Source organism: Emys orbicularis, chromosome 1 (assembly GCF_028017835.1).
Source record: "Emys orbicularis isolate rEmyOrb1 chromosome 1, rEmyOrb1.hap1, whole genome shotgun sequence".
NCBI classification, from domain to species: Eukaryota; Metazoa; Chordata; order Testudines; family Emydidae; genus Emys; species Emys orbicularis.
Window position 1 is genome coordinate 19,586,989 of NC_088683.1, and position 25,581 is coordinate 19,612,569.

General features: G+C 43.9%; 1 protein-coding gene across 1 annotated transcript in view; it reads left to right on the plus strand.

The window, feature by feature from the left end:
• The first annotated feature begins 2,453 nt into the window (after nucleotides 1–2,453).
• The window catches only part of ELAPOR2 (endosome-lysosome associated apoptosis and autophagy regulator family member 2), a 157,636-nt gene continuing 134,508 nt past the window's right edge, over nucleotides 2,454–25,581 (plus strand). Inside the window, exon 1 of the mRNA XM_065414384.1 lies at nucleotides 2,454–2,549. The gene's annotated coding sequence lies outside the window, so the exon portion shown is untranslated. The remainder of the gene's footprint in view (nucleotides 2,550–25,581) is intronic.

Consider the following 25,581-nt stretch of genomic DNA (forward strand, 5'->3'; position numbering starts at 1 on the left):
TTTCCAAGAGTTATCACCAATGCTACCAGTATGATGACTAGCAGGGAGCTCTGCTTGCTAAAATGGCACTCCTGCTGTTGCTGTATTTAGTGACTTTCAGTTGTGCCTCCTTGAGCATTCCTGTGGAGGAGTAATCGAGTAGTGGAGAACAATCCTGCAAGCAAAAATCTCAAGAACCTTCTTTCCACGATGTAGCCCAGCTCAAGAGCAAGAGCTGGAGAAAGGTGTGCAGTACTTGCGTGTTCATCTTCTTTGCATTAGTATTTGGCTTTCCTGATACAGGGGAGATGTTGAATCCAACAATAGTTGTAGTCTATTTTTTTTTTTCCGGTAGAGAGAATGCCCTATAGCATCCCTTATTGCTTGGTGTTTCTCAAACGTTATTTTTAGAAATTAGGCCTGCTTGAAGTTGATAGGAATTTGCCATTGACTTAGGACCAAGATTTCACCCTAGGACTTATCTAATGCTTACTGAAGCAATAGGAATTTTTGGGCCCTCAGGGGCTAGACTATAACCTTACAGGACCATGAACTGGGAGTGAGCATCACAATTCCTTTCTTGTTCCCCACTTGCTTTGGGGAGTAATAAGATACTTCACCTTTTATGGGGAGTAGTTCTGTCCCCTGTACAACTGGCTAGCTACTGTCGCTGGGGTGTGTGGGTGGGTGGGTCGGTCAGGGCTCCACTCATTCCCCTTCCCTGCCCACTTACTGATTCACAGACCCCTGCACACATACAGAGCCTACTGAAGCAGGAGACATAGCTTCCTGTCCTCCTTTGCACAGGTGGGTAAGGGCTGGGACAATGTCACCCGTAATGAGCAGAGGTGTAGGAACAATAGTTGACGGCAAACACATTCATTCAGCAAAATGGAAGGATAAAAAAGGAAATAGACAGTCACAGACATGGTGAGACTGTTGTAGGGAGTGTAGTTGTAGCTGTGTCAGTCCTAGGGTATTAGGGAGACAAGGTGGGTGAGCCAATATCTTTTATTGGCCCAACTTCTGTGGGTGAGAGACAAACTTTAAGCTATACACAGAGCACTTCTTCAGGTGAGTCTGTATCACACCTGACTCGGTTTGCTGTCCTAGGGGGTGGGTTAGTTAAGTGGGTACCTGAAAGTTAAATAAGAGCACGAGGCAGGTATGAGTAGACAAAGATAGGCGAAGCAGCAGCACTTAGGTCGATGACAATGACAGGCAAGATACTGGCATACACTTGATGAGTTATGGAAACCAGGTCCTTAGCAAACACCAGTTTGCCTCCCCTGGTCAGAAATGTCAAACACCTTTTTCACTAAATGGAAACAGAACCGAAGTCAGCTTAGAGCATGTTTCCCGGGGGAGCAGCTCAACCTCCAGCACTGACAGTATGTGTGAAATAAACTCTGCGTCTCTTCCCAGTGCCTAGCTGAGAAAAATCCATGTTGCCTGAACCTCCACCACCGCAGCAGAGAGGTCCAGGATCGATGTGGCCAGTGCCCAGCACCACAGGGCCCTGGCCTCTAGGGGCTCCCCTAATGCAGCTACCGGGAGGAGCATGTGAGCGCTCGGCCTCACCGGCGGGCCCTGCCCAGGAGACTGGATGCACCGTGGGGAGGCAGCCGGTGGCCCTCATCTCCCCGGGGGCAGGGCACAGTCCTACGCTGGCCGTGGAAGGAGCCCGCTGCCCCGGCTGGGCTGCGGGTGAGAGGGGGTGGCCCTTTCCCCCGCTGCAGCGCGTCGCTCCCAACCCCCCGGAGGGGAGCACTGCAGCCGGCGGGCGAAGGCTGCGCCCAGGGCCGCTGCAGGCGCGGAGGCTCCGCGCTCCCCGGGGCTGGGGAGCCTTCCCCAGGCACGCGCCTGCGCTGCCTCCGCCTCCTCCCCCGGGCCCCTCCTCTCTCCGCGCGGTGTCGCTCACCGGCTTTGTCAGCCCTGCCCTGGCGGTCCGGGGAGGGAGCAGCCGGGGCGCAGGCTGGGTGGGAGCCGTTGCCATCCGCGCGGACTCCCTGGAGAGCCGGCTGCAAGTCAGGGCGCTACCGCCGGCGAGCGGCGGGGGCAGCCAGGCAGGGACGCGACGAGCCCGAGCGTGGACACTCTCCTGCCCTGGGTGTCGTCTAGAGGGAGCCCCAGGGAGCCCGGCAGCTTCCAGCCCTTGCAGTGCCGAGAGCGAGACGCCCACTGCGCCCGGCGAGCAAAGAGCCGGGCGGGCTCTGAGCCGCTGCCATCAGCAGGCAGCGTAGGCAGAGGGTCTGGAAACCCGTTGCCATCAACCGACAGCAAGGGCGGGGAGCGGGGAGCCCACGGCCATCGGTGTGTGCCGGCGAGCCAGTTGGGGTGCAGAGGAGGAGGGGCGTCCTGCCCGCTCCAGGGAAGAGTCCGGCATGCAGAAGATGCCGTGCATGGCAGCGAAGAAGAGGTGGTTTTGTGGTCCCGGCTGCTTGGTGTTTCACTGGCGCTCTTGCTTCCCCTCTTGGATTTGCTGCTGGGCTCTAATCTGCTGTCAAGCGGCGCGGATTGGGGATGCTGCTGAGACTTCCTCCAGCGTGCAGCTGCCTCAGTGTCAGGAGGTGAGATTTCCTACCCACCCTGTCTGGCTCAGCAGCCTCCAGCAGGGGTTAGACCCGCTGCTTTCCTTGCAAAGCAGCCACTTTACACTCTTCCCGTTCTTGCAATACGGGGCATGATGCTCCGGGTTGCAGAGCAGTGAGTGGGTTTTGTTCCTTCACATACTGGTAACGATGCCTCTTTAATGTTGTGAAAGAGGCGCAATGTGCTGTCTGTATTGTAATGCTTTTAAACAAGGGAGCCTTTTGATAACGCAGTTACAAAGTCTTCTAAACCGGTCCCTGTGCTCTCTCATAAGTAGTTATAAATGCTGTGGCCTTAACATGATTGTTTTCATTCTGGATCAAGTCACGCTAGGTTTTGAGGTCTGGCTGCCTTGCCTGCTTAACTTAGCATCGTTATAAAACAAAATGCTTTGCTGAATGCTGAGCTCTTCCTTTTTATTTAATGTCTAAGTTAGGCTCTCAAGGACTTTCTGTTCTCCCCTGGCTTGTAGCACTGTTTCACGGGACAGCAATCTGTAATAATGGGATGGCAGAGGAAACATGAGGGAGCTCTTGAAATGTCTTGGTTGAAACATTTGTAACCAAACCCAAGAGTGAGATGCTTGATTAAAAAAAGCCTCAAAATGAATCCAAAACCACAGAGGCTTCCTCTAAACAAGTGAGATTTGGCAGGTCTCTGGCTATTTATTGTCACTGTGTCAAATACTTGTGGCAAATCAGCAGAAAGGTACAAATTATGAAGAGAGAAGAGATCACTGTCTTTAGCTGATGCTAAATTGGCTGCCTGGAGTTGCAGGGGTAGTTGCAGGGCCAGCTCTAGGTTTTTTGCCGCCCGAAGCAAAAAAAATTTTGGCCGCCCCCCGGGCTCTCACCCCCACCCCACCCGCACCCCCTGCCGCCCCAGCCCTGGGCTCCCCCCCACCAGTGCTGACTCCGCCCGCTTCCCCCTCGCCTCCAGCTGGTCTGGCACTGGCAGGGTCGGGGTAAGCAGCAGGGCTCCCGGGCCGCGCCTCAGCCCAGGGTCCCTCCAGCCAGGGCTCCCGCCTCCAGGACCGGCCAGGACCCGGAAGGGCAGAGCCAGGGGACCGCCCCGGCAGGGGGCTGAGGAGCCGGGGCAGGGTAGCCCCAGAGGGAGCGGAGCCCCGGAGAGCGGGATGCAGGCCCTGCACGGCAGCGCCCCGCCCTCTGTGGCCCCGCTGCTGCCTCTGGCCGCCCTGCCGCAGTCCCTGGGTGGCTCGGGCCGCTTTGCTCAGCCCCGGCTGCCGCCTGGGGGGGCGGTCGCCCTGTGGCATCTGCAGGCGGCTCCGTGTGCCCCGAGGGGCGGCCCCCAGTCCGAGTGTCCACCGCTAGGAGCCCTGCCCAGCCACAAGGTGCGGGAGCTGCTCCCCCGCAGCGCAAACCGCAGCGGCCCCAGGCTGACGTGCTGCTGCTGCCAGGGCCGGCTCTAGGCTTTTGCCGCCCGAAGCAAAAAAAGAAAAAAAGAAAAAGAAAAAAAAAGATGGCCAGAATGCCGCCCTTGAAAATGTGCTGCCCCAAGCACGTGCTTGGTTTGCTGGTGCCCAGAGCCGGCACTGGGTAGTTGTGTTCTAGATTGAACATTCACGTAGGGGAAGATACAAATCTTTCGCTGCTGCTTTGAGGCTGGAATAGTGGTGACTTTAATTTCCTCTTGAGCAGAGACTAGTGTTTTTTTTTTTTTTTTTTTTTTTAAGTATGGCAGATAATGCTACTTTAAAAAAAAAAAAAAGTTGAGTCAGATTGCAAGCTCTTTGGAATAGAGACTTCCTCCCTACATGTTTATAAGACACAATGCATACCTGTGTGCATGCGATATGCTGCAAAATATAATTTTGAACATTTTTTGGGGAGTGGGAGGAAAGAGATATCCCATTTTAGGAGGCTTGCAGTGAATCAGTGTGACAGATCAGCTGATTTGCATTGTCCAAGCAGAAAAGTTGTGGTTTATCTATAATTAGTCTAGATCTGGCGGATATGCCTAAGGCTCAATCCTTCATGTTTTACCATAGCTCAGTCTAAGTTTATGCACCCAGTTCTTTTCCTCTTTAAATCAGTGTCACAGCTCCGATTGTGATTTACTTCAGTCACTGCATGATTAGGCACCATATTTCTGAATCAAAAGATTCAGGCTGTTATTAGAAAGTATTGTAGTTTTTTTTCTTTATGCATGTCAAAATCAAAGACTTGATAGAGGCATTATCACTGGCTATCCCAAGGGCTTGAAAAGCACGTCTTAATGCACAGACATGCAGTTCATTTTGAAATTTGTGTACGACCTTTCCATCCGCTACAGCCACCATTTTTTTTTATTACTCCCCTTCTGTAGGAGAGGAGCAACATTTTTCCAATTTTTGGTCCCCTAAAGCTTCAAGTCCTTGGTCCCTGCTAGAAATAGACCCTCGCCCATTGTTGTGAGAGTATATATTACAATATCAGTAATTTTTTAAATATAGATAATGGACATCCTGGGGTTTAAAGACTTAAAAAGTTATCTGTAACACTGTTTTTTTCTAGTGAGGCGTCAACTAGTTAAATGAACGAGTTTAAGAAGAGTGTAGAAGTCAGGAAATCATCCTGCAAGGCACTAGAGCTATGATAGACTAGGGGCCAAAATTACAGCTGGTGTAAACAGGAATAACTACATGTACTAAAACATCCTTGAAATTGCTAAACATTATAGATGGAATTTCCTAACTCAGTGGGGCAGACAACACAGGAATTCTAGATTAGCTCTTATCTTAACAGATAAAGAAGAACTGATCACAGAATTACAAATTAATCATAACTTAGGTACAAGTGATCATGATTTGGTCACATTTATAATATGCAACCAGAATAGAGTCCAGACCAGTAATATATATACTTGGTGCTTTAATAGGGCTAATTTCACAACGCAGAAAACAATTGAGCTAAATCAGCTGAGAGGAAGAATTTAACCAGAAAAATATGATTGATAATTGGGAATCATTAAAGAACATTTTACCAGCTGCCCAAAAAGCCACAACTGAGGAAGAAAGCTGTGCTGTTAAAAAAACACCCTGGTTTAGAGGGGAAGCAAAGGTATCTGTAAAAACAAAATCTATTTAATCCATCCTCTCAAATGGAAGAAAGGGGAAGTTGATAGTAATGAATGTAAATCAGAAGTTAGGAATTGTAGAAAATTGATAAGGGAAGCCAAAGTACACAAGGCAAAATCTATGGCCAGCAGAGTTAAGGACAAGAAGAAGGATATTTTTAAAAATATAGTAGGAACAAAAAGAATCCTGACAATGGCATTGTTCCATTACTAGATGGAAATGATAAAATTATCAATAATAATGCAGAAAAGACAGAAGTGTTCAATAAATATTTCTGTTCTGTATTTGGGGGAAAAACAGATGACACAGTCTCATGATATGGCTATGATAACGTTTTTTCCATTCCACTAGTATCTTTGGAGGATGTTAAACAGAAGCTACTAAAATGAGACATTTTTAAATCAGCAGGCCCAGATAACTTGCATCTAAGAGTTTTAAACGAACTGGGTGAGGAGCTCGTTCGACTGTTCGTGTTGATTTTTCAATAAGTCTTGGAGCACTGGGGAAGTTCCAGAAGACTGGAAGAAAGCTAATGTTGAGACAGTTTTTAAAAAGGGTAAATGGGGTTACCTCGGTAATTATAGGCCTGTCAGTCTGACATTGATCCCAGGCAAGATAATGGAGTGGCTGATACGGGACTTGATAGGAGGATAATGTAATTAATGCAAATCAATATGGGTTTATGGAAAATAGATCCTGTCAAACTAACTTGATATCTTTTTTGATGAAGATATCATTGTTAGGAAACGTTAATTAATATTCATCCTAAATTGACCTCTTCTTAATTTCCTCTCATCTCTCCTAGTTACTGACCTTTGCACCAGCCTAAATTATTCTTTCCCTCATAGGTGTTTACATTAATTGAAAAAGGTACAATGTGGTGCCTCCCCTGTTACTTGTCTTTTAGTCAAGCTCTATATAGTTGGGGCCAGGTCCTGATCATCACCTACAGGGTACCACTGACCTCATCAGGAGTGAGGGGGCTCAGCACCTTTGGGGATTCATTTTTTTTTTTACTGTTCACCTTTCTTCATAAATTAATCTCTTCTGAACCTCTTAAACATTTTGTCATTCTTTTCTGAATTGCTTCCACTTTGTCTTCTGGTCAGGCAAAATCAGTAAAATATGTGGGCTGCTGATGTGGTGTTAACCTGCGAGTGCTCTGTAGTGTTTGCTGTTTGCTGGAGAATTGTAACAGAGAGAGTAGTCCATCGGATAAAGTACAGTGAGCGCCAAGGAAACTTTAAAGCTTGGCACTACGGTTCTAGGGCCTGAGCTTGAAATACTTACTCACACAGGTAGTCTTATTGACATGGAAATAAGTTATAGGACCTAATCTTGCAAATCTTACTTGCATGATCAATCCTTATGTGAATAGCTTCACTGAGAGGAAGGATGGTCCAATGGTAAGGTACTAACCTAGCACCTGGGTTTAATTCCCTGCTCTGCCACAGACTTGCTGTGTGACATTGGGCAATAGAACTTAGGAACCTAGCTCCTTTTGAGCATTCAGCTCTTAACCCCCATTTTACAGATGGGGAACTGAGGCAGAGAGGCTAATAGAACTTCCTTACCTCATACAGTGTCATGAGGATAAATACATTAATGATTGTGAGGGACTCGGGTACAACAGTGATGGGGGGCCATATACGTACCTAAGGTAGACTGATGTTAATGAGTCCATTCACATGAGTAGGAAATACACTTGCTACTTACTCATAAGCCCAGGAGCAGGGCCATGGTGGTTATTGCTGAGGCAGGAATCCAATGAAAGGCAAAATGGGTCCCCAGGACTAGAGCTGGTTGGAAACTTTCTGATGAAACTGTTATGTTGGAAAATGCCGATTTGTTGTAATGAACTGTTTAGCTGAATCTATTTCAGATTTGACAAAAACTCACTGAAACATGCAGGCTTCCATTGGAAATCTGCCAATGTTTCAGGGTCCATAACTTTGTCAGGGAGCCTTATTCAGTGAATAGCAGCTATGAAATTGACAAGAATGTCAATTTCACATTTAGTTTCAGGAACACCATATTTTGGTGTTTCTGAACCAAAAATTTCAAATGTCTTCAGTTTGCCAAGTAACTTTGGTAAATTTTTGCTTTTGTTCTGAATCGGAATGAATGCAAATTCATAAATATCGAAATTCCCAAGTTTTGGCCAGCTCTACCTGGAACTGCTGACAGAGTTGCCGACTCTTGTGATTTTTATTGCAAGTCCTGCAGTATTTGGTGATTTGTTTTCCCTTAAAGCCCCAGTTTCTGGACTAAAGAGATTGCATGAGAATCTCAGCTTTCGTTTGAAATAAGTTTCTCACCCTCATAATGAAGGAAAACCTGAAGTGACTGCACCCTAAAGGCCCAGAGACCAGAAGGCAAAGGAAAAGAATCCAAAATGTATTTACCCCCTCCCTCTCTCGCGTGCTCTTCAAGACAATCTCATGTAATACTGCTACTAGGCAATTAAGGAGGATAAAGACATTGCAGAGATATTAAATGACACCAGCATCAGTCTTCTCCACAGAAGATGTTGTGGAGAGAGAGAGAGCTATCCCAGACCTGTTCCCTTCAGGGAATAAAGATGAGGCACTGTTAGACACTGAAGTATCTAAAGAGGAAATGTTAGAACGAATTGTTAGTTCAGCCAAAAACAAGTTACCAGAACTGGATAGTGGTGTTCATTAGGTACCCGGATACTATAGCAATGGTACAGCATAAGAGTCTAAATAGAACAGAAAATAGAATGAAGTGTCTGAGCTGCTAACAAAAATGTGCAATCTCATAAAAATAGCCACTGTGCTGGAGGGTAGCAAAAAATGTTACACCTATATTTAAAATAGGTGCTAAGTATGATGCTGGGAATAAACCAGTTAGCCTTTCTGGAGTACCAGATACATTTGTTGATACGATGATTAAAGATAATCCTAAAGTTTTGTTTGGCCTTTGGACCATATCTGCACACTGAGGTGATGTTTTCCTTGGACTGTCCATAATGATGCCCCTGTCTTGAAGTTTCTCAGATGGTCATCCTCGCACAGATCACACCTTCCTTATAAAGTGTATTAATATTACTACATTTTGCAAAAACAACCAACCAACCAACAGTCCCCTCCCCCACCTGCAAAACAAAAACCTTTAAATCAGAAATCTATGACGTACTTTTTCTCAGGCCTTTTCACTCAGGGCTCTCTTCTGCTGGCAGGTTAATATTATTTATTATATGGAGATATACCTATCTCATAGAACTGGAAGGGACCTTGAAAGGTCATTGAGTCCAGTCCCCTGCCTTCACAGCAGGACTAAGTACCGTCCTGATCAAATGCTGCTTGTTTCTGGTGAGCTGACCTCTAGCTCTGCATTTCCTTAAAGCCAATGAGGAAAAAAGAAAATAAGATTTCCTGAGCCAGCTACATTCTTCTCCCCTTACTCACCATGTTCTAGCCAAATCTTTAAAGTTGACAAACCTTCCTTTAAAGAGAAAATGTGGGTGTCCTATTAATAGTTCTTTTACACCAGGACTTATGATTAATATATGCAGTTTGAGTGTGATCCAAGGCCCCATGAAGTCAGTGGAAAGACTGTGCTGCCCTGAACTCAGTTAAGCGACACCAGTTCGATGTTGGTGTAGTGGAGTGATGACTCAGCTCTTAGAACTTTACTTTTCTTGACAAGCTTCCTCTCTGCACAACATATTAGTAGATAAGCACCCGGTCCTGGCACTTGCCTATTTTTAAGTACTCTGATTAGTGAGGCAATAACTACCTCCACCCAAGCTGCTCAAATAATAGCTGGACTGTAGCAAACAGTTCATAATGAACATATTTCCTGATTCAGTGAGAATAAGACAAATAGACCAGATTGGCGGGGTCTGTCTCTTAGCACCCATATCTGGCACTGAATACAGGATTTTAAAAAATGCATTATCCTATCCAAATATGGATCACTTTCTTTCCTTTCCTCCGGTTGGGTCATATATCTAGGGTTGGGGAGATATAAAAGGTATTGACACTCTGAATTCTCTATTGGCATGTTTTGTATTGGCCTCTAAAAAAGGAAAGATTTACACCTATTCTGATTTCATGAGGGAAGAAGTTCCACTGCCAGTGTTCAATCTTTCACCAAGACAATGCCTTCCCAGTTACTTGATGGATTGGATTTCTTTTTGAGACCTGCAGACCAGCTACAATGTGCAGCTGAATGCTTAGTCCTCTAATCCTGAAATGTCATTCTACAGGGTCTGATTCCCATTTATACTTTTACACAGCCAGAGCAGTATAAATGGGCCTTAGTGTAAATGGGAATCAGGCCCCATATCTTTATCCTCTGTGTTGTAGGCACTCAGCGTGTGGCTTGCATGTTGGAAGGCTGTTTGTGTGCGACCCAGGTGGGAGCTACTTCAACAAAACATTGTAAGGCACCCAAGGTTGCAGGGCAGGGGTGTTGCAGCTACTCATTAGTCTGGATTGTGCCTGGGTCTGTCACCCTGGCCCTCCTGGTTGTGGAGAAAAGCTGGAAAATGTGAACCCTAAAAGCTCAAAACCAAGGTGGTAAATAAAAGGAACCCAAACTTTTAAACATGTCTCATGATTTTGTGGTGGCCTGACTCATGATTTTGGAATGCTTGGTGTCAAATACTGAAGATGCACTATGATAAGCAAACTTTGCTGTAATTCTTGTTTAATGTTTACAGTCACTAGCATTTCACCTGGAAACACACACTTTCAGGAAGTAATTGCAAAACACTTGGTGAAGTCCTGATCTCATTGAAATCAATGGGAGTTTTGCCATTGACTTCAACAGGGCCTGGTCTTCACCTCAAGTGTCAAATTAAAGTCAGTGGGCTCATGTCAGTGGAGTTACATTAGATATTACACTGGCTCTAAAGCTACTCTGCGAAACTTTCTAGGCCACAAGACTGAATTGTGTTCTAACAGTTTGGCAGACTACAACATTGTAACTAGGTCCTCCCATAGGCTATAATTACATTGTAAATGGGATCTAAGTGTGTGCCTCTCAACTACTGAAAGGTCTGGAAACAGTCGGGCTAGCTTGATCCTGAAGTGCTAATTAATGAGTAAACAGTAAAATTGTTTTTCTTAGTGACAGTTTACTACCAAAGACACAATATGGCACTGCAGGATCCATTCATATCTGAGAAATAATTGGCAGCTTTCTGTCAGAGTAAATTTTTGCCTGTGGTGTGTACCAGAGCAAATTGGACATGTACATTCACATGTAAATAGTCTGATTCTAGTTTGACACATTTTTTCAAATAAGCTAGAATTCTTTATGGATTTAGATTGATAACACGAAGTGGGTTTGGATTTTTTAACCTCATGAAATGATGCTGTTACAAATTGTTGACATTGCTAAAGCATGCCAAGTGGACATTGCTGATTTATCTTCCATAAGGTTTTGGGCTAGATTGTCTCTCCAGGGTATAGCCTGTAATACAGGACAGCAGGTAGCTGTGCTGCTCTGGCACCATCTCAGGAAGGAATTGTGGCTAGGGGAGCTGTGATCTGTTCCTTGCTCAGAGTGGTGGTGGTGGTGTGATTTTTTTTCTTGCTGGCTTATATCAACAGCAAATTATAACACCCCCAACCACCCACCCACACTCCCGTTGGTTTAGTTGTGCTGGCCATGGAATAGGGAGGGTTGGTGGCAAGGCTCCACCCATTCTCCATCACTCCTTGCCTGACTGCTCTGGGGAGGGGGGAAAGTGGGTGCACGGAACAACACCTGCTCACATCTGGACCCAAGGTCTGAATAACATGTAGGGATGTTAGTGGGATTTCTCATTCCCCTTCATAAGCCTGTAAACCAAATCACAATGTAGCTGGTAGTAAGCTTTGAATTTGTTACTGCCTAAAAAACGGAGCTAGTTTTATGGGTTGGATGGCAGTGCAAGAGAGGGAAAAGACTTAGGAGAGGGCTTCTCCTAAACCATCCACCCATCCTTCTTACTCCTTAAGCTACAAATTATTCTTAACCAGATAGCATCCAATTTTTATTTGTGCTTTTGGCTGCTTAATATCAGGTATGTGCAGTTGTTATGCACTCACACTGGACCCAGTCCTGCCCTCAGATGCACAGGCATAACGCCGATTGAAGTTACTGGGCTAAATTCTGCAACCTACCCATGCCTAGAGGCTGGTAGGAGAATACGAAAAGTGATTCACCAACACTTGACAAGTAATTCATGCCTTTGATATACAGGGGGTCTTATCACATCTCGTGCATCAGTGAAAATGAAATAGTCATGAAAATGTTCACAAATCTCCTGAATTTCCCAAGTTTAGCTTGAATGAATCATCTGAAAATTTGTAGGAAGTGCATTATTTGCTATATTATCCGTTATTTTCTTCTTTGAAAACATTCAGTCATCCAGTCTGGGAGCAGACAAAGTCCCATGTGATGCTGGCAGCCAGTCACTCATTAAAAGTAATGAATAGCAAATATGCTAAATGAACAGTTCCCAAACAATCTACAATCTGGCACTATTCTTACATAAAATACTGGTGTATACTTATGAATAAAGCATATGTTTGCAGAAATAGGGATCTAGTCATGACCTTCAGTTTTGCAAAATTGGGCTTTCACAAAACCTAAAGCCAATAGAAGTGGTTTTGGGCTTTTATTTAATTTCAAAAGAAACAAATTAAAAAAACCCCAAACAAACCAAACTATTCTCTTGATATGTTAGCACCCTAACTTTGTAGCCTTTGTGAACAGGAAGCTTGGTCTGCACACAGTTATTGTACAGGTATAACTGGTATAACAATTGATTAGGGGTGTGATGAGTTTTTATTGATATAATTAATTATACCAGCACAACCACTGTCGTGTGGATGCAGTTATACTGATAAATCTTATTCCCCTTCCCATACAGGAATAAGCTATACACATATAAGCACACTTATATCAGTATAACTGAATCCACACAAGGGGAGTTGCACTGCTTTACCGATACTGGAGTAGCTAAAACAGTATAACTCTTTTGTGTGTAGACAAGGGCTGAGAGTGAATGGAAGGAAATGTAAAACTGATTAGTCTATTTCTATTGTTTTGAGCTCTGGGACACACCAAAACTAAACAAAGCTGTGTAAATAGTGACAAAGAAATTCAGGCCAGATTCCTGAGTATATATAAATTGGCAGTTCCACTGAAGTCAGTGGAATACCGGTTTACACCAGCTGAAGATCTGGACCCTGATTTTTAACCTGTTAGTGTTTCTCAGAGGAATAAAGGAAAGGTGAAGAAAATGTGTTTTGAAGGACATCCTAGAAAGGAAGAGAGTGTATAAAAATGGCACAATAGGAGGCAGGTGACCACCATGCAGAATTGCCCTCTGGTAACAAAGTTGTTGCTTTGAAATGTTTTTCTGTCCCCTGCTTCGGTATGAGAAACCCACACAAACAATGGGAAGTTGACTAACTGATGGTACAGGTGGAACATTGAAACTGATGCTTTGCAAAGCTCCCCATTCAGCAAAGCATTGAAGTGAGTTCTTAAAGTTAAGCACCTGAGTAGTTCCATTGAAATATTCAGAGAAACATCAGCTTAATATCACACCTTTGCCTTGATTTCAATCATAAAACATCCTTCTCTTTTAAATTTCTTGAAAACTTTTTGGCTGATCCTGGGTTTTTGGCAAAAGACACTTTTTTGATTTTTACATGTGGGGGACCTAAAACTGACTATGTCCCTCTAAATGCTCTTTTAAATTTAATTTGTGTAGCAGATTGGACATGTTTCTTTGGGACTACATTATGATAGAGGAAATGCAATGAAAAGGGCTGCATTGATTCCTCAAATGATTAATGCTGGCACTGGTTCAGAGTCTCGCTAGATTAAAAAGGACAACTTGTTAAATTATATTACTTTTATACTGTTCCAGATAAATATCCTGCAAGCCTTCATAAGTGCAGAATGAGACATGAGGCTTGTTTGGCAATATTTTGTGCATCAAATCATTGGAGATTTATTTTCCTTCAGATACTGTAACTGTAGAAATTAAACTTTATTCAGACCATTGACTGAATCACTGTTTTAACAAACATATGGAAAGAGATACACATCTTGTAATATATACACACACATGCAAGCCAAAAAAGATGTTCATGTTGCCATAAATGGATCATTCAAATTGTAGAATCCTCCTAAATAAGTGACATATATTTGTTGTAACTTTTGCCCCAGCTATATATCAATTGGGTAATATTACTCCTATTGAAGTCATAATTCAGACAGATTTTTTTTTTTTGCATTTGCTGTCTTTTGAAAACAAATAATCCCTTCCCCTCCCCCATCATTAGGGGAGAGATCAACAGGCTTGAAAGGAAAGTAGTGAATTTGATGCAGCATATTGGCGTTCTGATTAAAATTATGATTGCATTCAATATTGCCTGGCCTTTTTGATGGTAATGATTATATAGCTGTAGTGGGGGGGCATGGCCTCCCTCAGAGATGGACAGAGGGACAGCCGCGAGCACCCCAAGTGTGCAGAGGCGGGACACCCATACCCGCCCTGCCGGAAGCAGAAGAGCGGAACAGGAACCAGAAGTATAAAAGGCCAACCCTCCAGCTCCGTTAGAGGGGAGCCGCTGGAGGAAAAGGACGTCTCTCACCTGCTGCTGGAGCTCGGACCTGACAGCAACTGCTGCAGCACCCGAGATCTGGAGGGACTGCAAGAGCTGTCGGTCGCCGGAGACCTCGAGGAGTTGCTGGGGTTGCTGTTATCTGTTTACCCCAGCGAGACGGACGATGACCCCAGAACCCATGTCCCCCCCCCCCCTCAAATGGGAGTGTAGGAAGTAGCCCAGGGGAGCCGAATATAGTTTGGCTGTGTAGCTGACTGACAGCCGGTCCGTGTGTTGCAGCCAGATTTCCCTGCTGACCCAGTGGCAGACCACTCTGCCACTGTTAAGGCCCTGGACTGGGACGCAGGGGAGTCAGGTGGGCCTGCGTTCCCCTACCACTGCCACCCCACCCTAACTGTTTGCTGCCCCGCCTTGTTTGAGAGCCTGGGCGTAGAGACTCATTATTGCTCGGTCCTGAGTACAAGCCCTGAGCATTCTGACTTTGCTGCCCACCTTGTTCGAGGGCTTGGGCTAATAGATTCCTCATTTGCTCTATCCTGAATACTGGCCTGAGCCACCTAACTGCTTGCTGCCTCACTCTGCGGAGGCCCGGGGCTTGTGGACACGCCTGCTCTACCCTGACTGTAGGTTAGAGCCCCCTAACTGTTTGGTGCCCTGTCCAGTTGGAGGATCAGGGCCCCTAGACTCAGTACTGGATTACCCTGCTGAGTGGCAGTGAACCCAATGCTAATTCCCCTCTGAATTGTGCTCTTCCAGAGGATTTGTAGTGAGGGGGCGTGGCCTCCCAGACAGACAGACAGACAGGGACAGCTGCGACCGCCTTATAATAGCTCTGCAAATACGGTTTGGCTCTTTATTTAGAAGAACATGAGCATTAAGCCTGTATAATAAACCAAAGTATGTTCCAGTCCTGGCATGTGTAACTTTTTGTACACTGTATTGACAGGTTGTGCGAGCTTTCATCTTGTGTGAGCTCGCACACATTGTGATCTATAGATGACTTACAATATTGACTGACTGTGAATAACAGGCACAAAAATGACTGCCCTCAATGCAAAAGGACACAGGTGATCTTGCATATGGAAGTTATCTTGTGATGAGCAGGTCTCCTTGAGTTCTTGCAACTGCATGATTAACAAAAATACTTGCAAAATTCTGGTGTTCTTAGTTTATTTGTAAGCCTTTCCCAAGAAGCTTAATTGCTTAATCCCTTAATTGCTATTCTCTGTGTCTATTCATTATTACTATTTTTTTTTATTTTTCGTATTGTCGTCGTGCCTAGGTGCCCTAGTTGTGGACGAGGACCCCATTGTGCAATATTGACATATGCATAGGGTGACCACATAGCAAGTGCAAAAAATCAGGATGGGGTGGGGGTTAATAGGCACCTATATGAGACAAAGCCTCAAATATCGGGACAATCCCAATAAAATCGGGACATCTAGTCACCCTTCAGCTGAAGTATAGAATATGTAAAGCTTGTGGGCTCCATTCTCTGTTGCCTCTCACCTCCTGTAGTCAATCACACCCGCTGCAAAGTGAGTGAAAATGCTCTGAGGTTAGAATGGTAGCATATTAGACTCACTTTGCACTGGTTTACATGATTAAATGAGATGCGCCGCAGCAGACGTTCAGAATCCATATGGATAGGTGAGAGGGAATGAAAAGAACTGGGCAATTTATTGAGTGATCCACCCCCTATCATCCAGTCCCAGCTTTTGGCTTAGGTTTAGGGACACAGAGAATGGGGTTGCATCTCTAGCCATCTTGGCTAATAGGTCCATAAATGACTATCTTCCATGAACTTATCTAATTTTTGTTTGTACCCAGTTATACTTTTGGCCTTCACAATATCCCCTACCTCTGAGATCCACAGGCTGACTGTGCATTCCTTATGTTTTAAACCTGCTGCCTATTAATTTCATTGGGTAACCCTTGGTTCTTGTGTTATGTGTAGGGCCCTACCAAATTCACGGTCCATTTTGGTCAATTTCACGGTCATAGGATTTAAAAAATAATAAATTTCATGAAGGCAACAGCGTGGAAGTAAGGGTGGCATGGTATGGTATTGCCACTCGTACTTCTGAGGTGCTGTGGATGAGGCACTGCCTTCAGAGTTGGGCGCCCAGCCAACAGATGCCACTCTCCCGGCGGCCCAGCTCCGAAGGCAGCGCAGAAGTAAGGGTAGCAGTACCGCAACCCCCCTAAAATAACCCTGTGACCCCCCCTGCAACTCTCTTTTGGGTCAGGACCCTCAATTTGAGAAACGCTGGTCTCCCCCGTGAAATCTGTATAGTATAAGGTAAAAGCACACAAAATACCAGATTTCACGGTCTGTGATGCGTTTTTCGTGGCTGTGAATTTGGTTGGGCCCTAGTTATGTGAAGTGGTAAATAATACTTCCCTATTCATTTTCTCCATACTATTCATGATTTATAGACCTCTGTCATTCCCCCACCCCTTAGTCATCTCTTTTGTAAGCTGAACAGTCCTAGTCTTTTTTTTTTTAAATCTCTCCTCATATGGAAGCTGTTTCATGCCCCTAATAATTTTTGTTGCCCTTCTCTGTACTCTTTTAAATTCTAATATCTTTGGAGAAGGGGCAACCAGAACTGCATAGAGTATTCAAGGTGTGGGCGTACCATGGATTTATATAGTGGCATTATGATATTTTCAGTCTGATTATCTATCCCTTTCTTAATGGTTCCTAACATTCTCTTAGTTTTTTCAACTGCTGCTGCACATTGAGCAGATGTTATCAGAGAACTATCCATGGTGATGCCAAGATCTCTCTTTTGAGTGGTAACAGCTAATATAGACCCCCATCATTTTGTTTGAGTAGTTGGGATTATGTTTTGCACTGTGCATTACTTTGCATTGATCAACACTGAAATTTCATCTGCCATTTTGTTGTCCAGTCACTGAGTTTTGTGAGAACCCTTTAACTCTTTGCAGTCAGCTTTGGACTTACAAAATTACGCAAGATAGTTATCATCTGTACACTTTACCACCTCACTGTTTACCCTTTTCCCCAGATCATTTAGAATATGTTGAACAGCACTGGTCCCCAGTACAGATCCTTGGTGGGAGAGGGGTGGGGGGCTGGCTCTCTCCACTGTGAAAACTGACCATTTATTCCTACTCTTTGTTTCCTATCTCTTAACCAGTTACTGATCCATGAGAGGACCTTCCCTCTTAGCCCATGACTGCTTACTTTGTGTAAGGAGGCTTCCTGAAAGGTTTTCTGAAAGTCCATGTACACTGTATCCACTTGATCACCTTTGTTCACAGGCTTGTTGACACCTGCAAATAATTCTAATAGATTGGTGAGGCATGATTTCCCTTTACAAAAACTGTGACTCTTCCCCGACATATTGTGTTCATCTAAGTGTCTGATAATTCTGTTCTTAACTATAGTTTCAACCAGTTTGCCTGGTACTGAAGTTAGACTTACTGGCTTGTAATTGCCAGGATCACATCTGGAGCCTCCAGTCCTCTGGTACAGAGGCTGACTTAAGTGATACGTCACATACCACAATTAATATTTCTGCAATTATTTGACCTTCTTCAGAGCTCTTGGGTGAATACCATCTGGTCCTGGTGACTTAATACTGTTTCATGTATCAATTTGTTCCAAAACCTTCTCTGACATCTCAAAAAACGACTCAGGTTTTTTCATGAAACTCACTTTTTCATTTTCAACGAGCTCTGCTACTTGAGAAAGAAAATCTTAGCTATGTCACTAGTGGAACCTGAACGAGGAGGTGCATTTTACAGCCCTTTTGAAAGGTCATCAGGTTTGGACTCAGCCAGATTTCCATTTGGCCACCTTGAAGTTGCCTGCAAGGCCGTGGTCCTGTAAACACTTATGTCTGTGCTTAATTTTACTCCTGTGAGTAGTTCCATTGAGAAGGAGTGGTAGTAGGAAGTTCAGACATGTATGTAAGTGTTTGCAGGATCTCGGCATAAATAAGCACCTAGTTTGCATGGGTGTTGGGTATTCAGAGCATTTTCAGTAAGAATAATGCAGCGCTTCATGGCCTTTTGACTGAGGTTGAGTGTAATACTACCCTAATTCTCAATTACTGAGGGACAATCTCCACTCATTGGTATGTTTTGCTTTCCACAACCAACTCTCCATACAACTTTTCATGAGTGATGTACCCAAATACTTGGATGCTAATATCTAAACTGTATTCTTAAATTTATTCACCTAAATTTGGGTTATTGCTGATTATGTACTATACGTATCATATGATTTTTAAAAACAAACTTTGTATTTGTGGATAATCCAAGCACTATACCCAGATGTACAGACACTCTTTTCTCAACCTGTGTATTATATAATTTTAACATTAGCTTTAATAAAATTTTAAAATCTGATTAGTATCTGACACTTTTAACTGAATGCACTTTTAAGGGGATGTTCTCAATCTAAGAGGTCTCTCTTTAACTGTTATAACCCTGCTGTTAAGTCTCACATGTTTCTCCTCTAAATTTGCTGGAGTTTACTTGCCTTGTGGCAAATTCAGTCTGTCAGGAGCTTCATTTTTCACTTCTTGTTGTGGTCTGATCTTATTTCTTTTTTTGGAATGTAAAAGGAAGGAAAATGGACATCTTTCTTCAATTATCTTCGCCTTGTACATAGAGTACCATGTAGTTTGCCTTCTCTCCTCAACAGTGTAGCTAATTAGCACTGGTTAAATCTGCGATTCTAGTTCTCTATTGTTGGAGAGGAGTCCTGCTTGTAAAAATAGAAGGTTCAAGGTAAACTGCTGTTACAAAAAAATTCCTTTGTTGCAGGAAAAGCGACCTGCTACCAAATTGGAGACTTTACAAAAAGTAAGCAGTTGCTTCTCACTATATTTTGTTCTCCAGCACCTTCAGTGTGCCTTTTTGATGTGAAATACCACTTTAAAGAAACCCCTGAGTCTGTATAAGCTAAAGGTTTAGAGGATTTCTGCAATACAACTTCACGGCTAAACTTGACCGTGCATAAAAGGCACTCTTCACTCTAGCACAGCATGCAAAGGAAGAAATACATTTCACTAAGTCTGAGATAAATTTTGACCCCATATAACCAAGCTAATGGGGTCCAAAATGTTTGTAGGACTGATGAACTCCATTGCCCTACCTAGACTGAATAACCTAAGGGGTTTTTGAATAACTGAGATTAATCTGTGGTGAAGTTTTAGCTATATTCTTTTGTGATTTGAAAATTACTTAATTCTAACTTGCATCCTTAACAGATTTCCTATCTGTAAAGCTAAATGCAATAGCGTTAAACAGAAAATTGCTTCGAGTTAACGCCTATTCTGAAAACAACAGTTTCTAAGTAAGGCGAACGTGTTTTAATCTTCTATTAAAAATATTTTGTATCTATCTAAGTCAATGGAAATCTTCCCATTGACTCCATGGGAACTGGATCAAACCCCTGGTGCATTCCATCTGAGGTTCCCAAAGCTGTTGTAAAACATCAGTTAAAGGCTCAGTCCTGCAAGACCTACACATGGGGAACTTGAGTGGGAATTTTTCACCTACCCGGCTCGTGGGATCTTACCTTAAGCCTCGCAACATGCCGATGAAATAGGTAAATATTACTACAGCAGTATTACAGGTGGATAAACTGAAACACAGAGCGGTTCAGTGATTCACCTCTGGTCGCACAATGAATCAGTGGTGGCAAGACAAACAGAAGCTAGAAAACCCTATTTTTAGTCCCCACTCTAAACACTAAGGGACATTCTCTCTTTCTCCTAATGAACTCCAAAGGACTGTCCTTAATCATGCAGCATGGGTTGTCAATGTTTTGATCTGCTCTCATGCTGATGCTGCTGAGAAAATCTTTAACCCCATATAACTCAAAATCAATATTGTAAACAAGTTATTTTCATGACTTTCAGTCAGTATTTTAGGAGCTACGATTTATTACAGAACCACAGGCTTGATTCACTTTTCTGTGCATCTGTGAATAACCATGCTGACACAATGATGTAAATGTTTTCAAGATTCGCTGTAGTAGTTTCTTAGCTTCAAAGTGAAATCAATGCGTAGTTAAAGGTAACTGCCAGACTTACTAGTGGATCAAAAGGATCCAGCTGTGGGAAGTGGATGTGTTTCAGCTAAATGGTTGAGGCTTAATTATTAGTAGACTTCTGTGGAAGAGAAATCAAAATATGTAACTGATGAGATGGGGAGGGATAGCTCAGTGGTTTGAGCATTGGCCTGCTAAACCCACCATTGTGAGCTCAATCCTTGAGGGGGTCACTTAGGGATCTGGGGCAAAAAATCAGTACTTGGTCCTGTTATTGAGGCCAGCCCCCTGCCTTCACTGACCTTTCAGGGTCCCTTCCAGGTCTATGAGATAGGTATATCTCCATATATTATTGTAGAATCTGAAGGCTGGTCTACCAAAGTTAGTTAGACAAGGTGGGTGAGGTAATATCTTTTAGTGGACCAACTTCTATTGGTGAGAGACAAGCTTTTGAGCCACACAGATCTCTTCTTCAGTTCTGGGAAAGGTATTATGAGTGTGAAAGTTAAATGCAAGGTCCAGTAAAAGCTATTACCTCACCCACCTTGTCTCTCTAATATCCTGGGACCAACATAGCTACAACTACACTGCATACTAACTAGAAAGTTACGTCAGCTTAACTACATAGCTCAGGGCTGTGGGGGAAAATTCACGCCCTGTGTGATGTAATTAAGCTGACCTAAGTCCCAGTATAGATACCGCTAGATTAATGGAAGAATTGTTCCATTGACCTAGCTACTGCCTCTCAGAGAGGTGGATTTACTACAGGGACAGAAGACCCCTTCCATTGCTGTAGTGTCTACAATACAGCACTACAGCGTCGCAGCTGTAACATTTCTAGTGTAGACATACCCTGAGTAGTACCGAGTCAATGACTTCTTAATTGTTACAGGACTGGGATGTGAACACTGCGGACAGGTCTAGTAGTTTAATTTTGGCATGATAAATTCCCTTTTCCCTTCTACTATACAAAAACGAGCATCTGCCAACTCATTCATTATTTAATCTGTGAGCAATGTTTCTTTCTTAATTATAAATGTCAAGGTAAAGTCAGCTCTTCTATTAATAGAGATTGAGATGCCTATTGTCTTTAAAAGGCTAGTGAGTTCTCAGTATATGATGATATATTTTAATTAGCAAAGATCATTTCATAGTTAGCTAGCCCTGCTGCACTAAACGCTATAGAAAGATTTTTGGATGGCCTTCTAAGTAAGGTGTGAAAAATCATTAAATTTTTTTAGTTGATCCAAGTTGGCAATAATAGGGGATTGAAATGCATAATTTTCTTACTGCATTAAAATAATCTTCCTTTTAAAGTGATAAACACTTCTATAGTGGATGCATCTAATGAAGATGATGATAAATATTACTTCTCATTTCATGTTCTGCATGTGCGTGTGTCAAAAAATCCTTATTTTAATTTCAACATCAACAGGTGATACATATGATGTTTAGGATCACCCCTGATTAATTTGATACCGTGCCTTCCCCGCTGGCACTCTTGCAAACACTCTCAGGAGAAAGTTCAAGGAGTGAATGGATATGAAGTCTGAACAGCCCTTTCTAAAAAATTTTTTTTTTTAAATAATGGAGATATCCTATCTCCTAGAACTGACCTTGAAAGGTCATCAAGTCCAGCCCCCTGCTTTCACTCGCAGGACCAAGTACTGATTTTTGCCCCAGATCCCTAAGTGGCCCCCTCAAGGATTGAACTCACAACCCTGGGTTTAGTAGGCCAATGCTCAACCCACTGAGCTATCCCTCCCCCCTTTCTTAGTACATAGTTGTACCTTCCTTTGGAGAAAAACATGGGAGGGGCTAAAAACTCAGCTGGGCCTCCACGTTTGCTGGGCATAATTGCCTCTGTTAGGAGGGACTTGGGTGGCCATGGAATGGGCAGGGATGGGGCTTTCCAACCACACAGATTTAGAGTACGATACCCCCAGATCCATGGAGGGAGGAGCTAACCTGCATGGTCAGCTGTACCTCTAGATGGCTGACCTACACCCTTCCCCTGGTGGCATGGCTCCAGTAGGGTTGCCATGTAGCAGTTGACTTAGTCTCCCTTGGCTGTGCAATAGGAGTGTAGAGGGGTCTGTGCAAAAAATAATGCTGCTTTAAGCATTAAAGGGCGGCTGGAGGAAATATCACCTATGCTAGGGCCTCTCCACTTAGGGGATGCTCAGGGCCACTAAGTGTGTGGGAAGCTTGCCCTATTGCTCCCATGCTGTACCTGGTCTGTGGATAGATAGAGGCCTTGACCTTCCAAGGCTGTCAATCCTTGACTTGTGTCCTTAGCATCCCCATCACTAAATCACTTGGTGAAAGGGAAGGGAGCAGCTATAACAATAAGGTTATGTTTAAAATAATAATGGTAGAATAAAATCCTGTCCTGCAACATGAACTCAGATGAATCCTCCCGTTAAAGTCAATGGGATGACTCACAAGAGTCAAGGTCACTGGTTCTTAAGTCTGACTGGCTTAGTGAAAGTAGAATGGTTTTAATAGGTTTCTGCTCCTTCAGGGCCTGAACCTAAGAGGAACTGAGTGGCCACAACTCACTGCACAGATGGAAATTGTGGGTCTTCAGCATCTCTCAGCGTCAGACCATTGGTGGAAAATTTTAATTAACACTAAGGGACTGAGATGAAAAACTGTGTCAGGAAGAGGTTTCCATTATGTGTTTCTTTGTATTAGCGCAGTGCCCAGAGAGCCCAGGCAAGGAGCCGTTCTGTGTTTTGCTGGGTGCTGTACACATATGATCTTGGGGCCAGATCCTGGGCTGGTGTAACTCAACATCACTCCATTGAAGTCAATGTGCTGCACTGTTGATTCTGTCACAATTTCTTCAGCAGGTGCAAATGGTGCAGATGGACTGGCACACAGTGGCACTGTTCTATAATTGTACATGAAGTGTCTCTAAAGTGAACATGGGATAAAAGCCACCCGGGACATATGATTATAGCGACTTGTCCAATTAATCTCAGAGGGTTTTAGGTGTAGTTCTCTCTCTCATGCTTCAAGTTGCAATTTACCGCCAGAAGTGACTTGCCTGTTTGAATAATTAGGCTGGTAAGGGACGGACTATTCTTTTGAAAAATACTTGCTTTGCATAGTCCTGTGAACCTACTGCCTTTGCTGCACTTTAATTTAATTGTTATTCCCTTTTGAGGTTGAGTTCAGCAGACTTTTAGTATTTGTAGCGTAGTGAGCTTCAATAGGTGATTCTTAACATTCAGAAGAATATGCCTTCCGACAAGAGTTGCATATGCACCAGAATATGAAATGTTTTGAAACACTTTCCAGATGTTCTGAAGGGTTAATAATGTTACAGACAGTCATTTATTTCTGGACTGACAAGACTGGGCACTAGGACCTGATCCTATTCCATTAGTGCTGATGGTGCCATTCTTCTAGACCCGGATTCAGGAAAGCAGTTAAGCACATGCTTACATCCATCCCTGGATGGCTTCAGTGGGACTTAAGCACATGCTTAAGCACGTGCTTAAATGCTTTACTGAGTCAGTGCCTTAGTGAGTAAGGTGTAATCAAAGGGATGGTTCCAAAATCCTAGTGTGGCAGCGGGATGAAGGATCTTAAACACCATATTAGTAAGGGCCAGCCGTCTAGAGTTCCTCTGAAAAAGAAACAAAAAATGTCCAACTGGATTCACATGAGATCCTGGGGATAAAAATCACTGTACTGGAAATGGAAAAGGAAAAAAGCAAGCACACAAGGATATAGAGGGTCATCCCTGGCTATTAGGGAAAAAATAATCACACCAAAAAAGGGGAAATGGTTACATTACAAGACATAAAATGTAATTCTGGCCAAAATGAATCAGGGAATTTGGAAGGGCTTTTACAAATGTATTGGGTGGGAAAATACTGGTACCTCATTTGCCTTTTTCAAGCTCTCTAGATTTTTCACAACTGATTCATTGACCAAACTCCTCACACCATAGAACATGTACGAATCAGACCTGCTCATTTTTATATGTTCATATCAACCCACAACCTCATTTCATAAAGACTCCTGACAGCCAGCAGAACATAAATGCCTTCAAAAATCCTGGCCCTATGGAAGTCGATGGGAGTTTTGCCATTGACTTCAGTAGGACCCAGATTTCACCCAAGGTCTTCAGGTCTTGGCTGTCATCAAAGAATTCACAACCCAAAAAGATATAAAACAAAATGCATGTCTATTCTTGAAAGAGCCCTTTCAGAGAGCAAAGAGCTGATCTTCCCTGAGCAGCAGCAGCCATCCTGTTACCATAATGGCTGCCTTATATAAAGCTCAGTTCTTGGGTGTAGCCTTCTCTTCTTGGAACACCTGAGAAGATCCCTTTGGATCCAGACATCCCCTTCCAGTTAGATGTTGCTAAGCTTTGCTAGGGAAACTGAAGTGAGGGTGGGGGGACTAAAACCACACGGGCCCCCTTTTGGATCTCTACCACCCATAGCAGGTTGACGTGTGAAGAGAGATTGAAATCCCTAAATAGGTATAACTTGGCAAAGCAATGTCTGCGAGGGGAGCATGCTAATTTGAGGGGTATGAACACCAAGGATGGCTATTGATAATTTAGGTACAAAGGGATTCAACTAGGATTAACTGGATACAACTAAGAGGGAGAACGCAACTGTGAGAGCTATTCTGCTGCAGTGTAATCTCCCAAGAGTGGTGGTGCAAAACTAGACTGTCTGAAATACACTAAATGTGTTATGAGGACAATCCTACCTGGCAAGAGAGAGACCTAGATCAGTGGTTCTCAAACTAGGGCCGCCGCTTGTTCAGGGAAAGCCCCTGGCGGGCCGGGGCAGTTTGTTTACCTGCTGCGTCTGCAGGTTCGGCTGATCGCAGCTCCCAGTGGCCGCGGTTCGCCGCTCCAGGCCAATGGGAGTGGCAGGAAGCGGCGCAAGCCGAGGGACATACTGGCCGCCGCTTCCCGCAGCCCCCATTGGCCTGAAGCGGCGAACCGCGGCCGCTGCGATCAGCCTAACCTGCGGACGCGGCAGGTAAATAAACCGGCCCGGCCTGCCAGGGGCTTTCCCTGAACAAGCTGCGGCCCTAGTTTGAGAACCACTGACCTAGATGACCTAATTGGTCTGTTCCATCTCTAACTTGATTGATTCTAAGACTTCCCGAGTCTGTCTCCGTAAATCGTAAGGAAAAGCCTGTTCAGTTCTCAGGATCTCTGAGCCGTGTTCTTTTTTCCTTTGGGAACAAAGGCCCAACATATCAATATTTTCCTAAGAAGAATTTTTACTTTCTAATCTAATGTAAATGCCCTCTGGGAA